This window comes from Oryza sativa, chromosome 9 (assembly GCF_034140825.1).
Source record: "Oryza sativa Japonica Group chromosome 9, ASM3414082v1".
Taxonomy (NCBI): Eukaryota; Viridiplantae; Streptophyta; class Magnoliopsida; order Poales; family Poaceae; genus Oryza; species Oryza sativa.
This window is the reverse complement of record NC_089043.1, coordinates 4742831-4746205: the sequence shown is the minus strand read 5'-3', so window position 1 is coordinate 4746205 and position 3375 is coordinate 4742831. Positions and strand designations below refer to the sequence as shown.

The window sequence follows — 3375 nt, the reverse complement described above, 5'->3', positions numbered from 1 at the left end:
CAATTTAAAAGGCTATGAAAGCTCATAAATGAATTTCTGGAAATAAAAAAAATAAATGCGGGATTAAAATTAATAATGCGGCCCATCACTTCCTAAGCCGGCCTATAAAAATGGGCTAAATAAATTCTGAGAAATTAAATTCGCGGGCTTAATAAATTAAAATAAAGGCCCACTCTTATCGAAAAGTCGACCCAAAACGGACCGGCCCATTTATGTGCGCGCGCGGCGCTTAGGCGGACGCGGCCCAGATCGGCGCAGCCCATGAAGGCGATGGTCCGACACGGGAGCGAGGACGGCCGTCCGATCAAACGGACGGCCAAGATTTCGCCTTCGCCATTGAAAACGCAGAACGGGTCAAACCCTAACCCTAATCCCCATTTCTCCCCTTCTCTCCCCCGATCCAATCTCCCGGCGAGCGAGCGAGTGGAATCGGCGGCGATCATGGCGGCGACAGCGTTCCAGCGAGGTGTAGCACGCGTGCGACGACAAGCGCCGAGCGGCTTCCATTTGCGCCGGCTGGGGGGGGGCACCCGAGAAGGGCGCCAAGCCGTGCCATGGCGTTGGCGGTCTAGCGAGGCGGCGGAGCCCGAAGGCAGCTGCCAAGCCGGTGCTTCCCGTCCCCGGCGAGGGACGGTAAGGAGGGGACTCCAAGGCGGCGCGCACATGGAGGTCAACCAGGATGACCGTGATGGAGAGATGGCGAGGGCGCGCCGTGGCACACGCGGGCGAAGGAGTAGCCCGTGCGGCGACGACGGCGATGCCTTCTTCCCGGCAAAGCCCGTACGGCGGTGCTAATGTCGTGTGGCATCTCCGGTGGCTTAGAGCTTCAACGATCCAGTAAATTCCCGAACTCAAAACCCTAATCTTGAGTTTAATTTGGATTTAATTCGGGCTTTTGGGCTTTGATCTTAGGGTTCTTAGAACCGAAAATAGGGTTCTTCGAATTTTGGGGATTTTAGGCCGATTTGCTCCGGCTTATTGGGGAAATTTCAATCTTGTTTATTCCCTTTTGCTTAATAGTAGGGAATTTCAATCTAGTTTATCCCCTTTCTTGTTTGCTGAGTGCTAGCCGAAACCTTAGCATCGGTCTAGGAAATCTTAGTGTGTGAATTGGAAATTTCAATCTCGTTTATCCCAATCCTCTTCTTCTCATAAAAAACAACGAAATTAAACTCTTCAATGATTTTGCTTCTTCTACTGTTGGCCAAAACCACTAGTATAACATAGCTTAGCTTATCCAACCAAGGCAAAAGGATTAATCTAATCTAATTAACTCAAAATTGCATCATGCCAAATAGCAATTAGGGTTTAATTGGCATAATGGCTTCACTTAGGGATGATGGGATCAAGAAGGCTAAGATTAGGCTCTGATACCACAATGTTGGAATTTAATCCAATTAATTAATTGAGTCTTAGCCTAAACATGATCACCTCTTGCTTATGCGGAAACTAATTGATCACTGACCAGAGATGAAGCATTGCTTTTTCTTCTTTCTTCTCCTTTGTTTCTTCTGTTGTGAGGTACCTCATGAACCCCTTCCAGTGTCTAATCGATCGGGCGATTGATTTAGGGTTTAGGGTTGGAGAGAGTTCAGTCGTCACTCAGCCTCCCTCCTTCTCTTTCTTTTTATATAGCAACACTGGTGGGGCTCGGGGGTTTATCTCAATCTGAAATTCGAGTCTATTGTGTACCGTTCACACAAAACAGATTTATCTCTTAGTTTGTTTCTTGTTAGGATAGGAAAACCGGTGGGATTTTAACCTTATCCTAACTAACCGGCATTAGCCGATAAAATCAACCAACAATCGTAGCTGAGAATTCGATTTGAGTGGTCCAACCGCTAACTCTTAGAAACGAAGTACTTGCTCAGGAGAAAAAGTAAACAAATTACAACAGTAGCATGATAGCATGTAACGCATATCGCAAAACAACATTTAGCGTAAAACAACCTTTGGTTGCTCGCATCCCCTAGCCTAGCTCATCTCTCTAATTTAGCTTAAGTTTCTTTTGGTTAAAGGGATACCTTGCAGTTGTTTGGTTGCTTGTATTGATTTAGCGTAATAAGGTTTTGTTTAGCTGACTGGACGGGAGATATGATTTGAAAGAGAATTTATTTGGTTGGTTGGTTGGTTGAAAGATAATTTGTTTGGTTGGTTATGAGAATGAGATTTCCACTCAAAGCTCATGTATAGAAACTTCAGACATCTAGACATCTAGACCATAGTTTCAAAATTCGAATTACAATATATAAACGGGGTGAGGCTTTCAGTTGCACAGGGAATAGGAAAGGAAGCGAAGGGAATGAGCAAAGTGGGCCATGGTCAGGAGGCAGAGCGGAAGGGAGATGGGCCAACTTCTAGACGAAACAACGAAGTGGATTTTAATTACTTTCCTTTCTAAATAACTAGTTGGCAGTCCACTCCTTTGCCGCAGGTTTTGTAGTTTTATCGTCAAGCAAAATCATAATCATAGTTTTAAATAGTTAGGTGTGACTTTACGTATATACAAAAAATATATGGTAATGTGGATTTATATATGTCTTATGTTATCACTTATCACAATACAATTCATGCTTTATTTTTCCAAGCGTCATTGTGTGTTGTTATAATATATAAATATTATTTTCATGTGCAATATGGGTATCGTTGTAGTTAGACAATTTGCATCTATCTACTGTACTCAAGTTTTTTTTTTTTGAAAATGGATTCAGGTAACGATACCTAATAATTATATGCTATCTTATCGTGCATAATAAAACAAAACACATATATTAAACAATAATCACATATTAAACAGTAATTTGAGTAGTATTTTGGAAAACATGGTGTTATGCACAAAATATATATCAGTGCTACGTGTGACTATGAGGTGGAGCATATATAGGGAGGTGAATGGAATAACTAATAAAGGATTTAATTGGATGAATAAGTAGCTTATTGATCCAATGGTTATTATCTTTATACTAATATGATCCAATAGCTTAAAATTATTGATGATGTGGCTTCTTGCATGTCTTGTTTTATAGGAGTTAATAACCCTTAGTGGGTACCAACTATATAGTAAGATAGGATTGATAAAATAATCTTTGTATTTTTAAAGCTAGTTTTTGAGCTCTAAAAATCCTGCACCAGTTCTTCAGAGCATTTTAGGGCGCATGGAGAATTTAACAAAAATATTCCATGTCATAGTTTATGTTGGTGATATGGGCCCGGGGGTATCACGTCTAGAGGGAGGAGGCCGCCCTCAAACCCACGTGGCTCTCCGCGAGGGGGGATCAAGCCTGGGGTGGAGCAGTGGCTACCCCCACACAGCTAGAGGGAGGAGGCCGCCCTCAAACCCACGTGGCTCTCCCCGAGGGGGGTCGAGCCCGGGGG

General features: G+C 43.1%; 1 long non-coding RNA gene across 1 annotated transcript; it reads left to right on the top strand.

The window, feature by feature from the left end:
- Positions 1–369: 369 nt before the first annotated feature.
- Positions 370–2634, top strand: LOC136351869 (uncharacterized). The gene is made up of 2 exons (XR_010735121.1): positions 370–837; positions 2271–2634. It is a non-coding gene; the product is annotated as an uncharacterized lncRNA (long non-coding RNA).
- Positions 2635–3375: the final 741 nt, after the last annotated feature.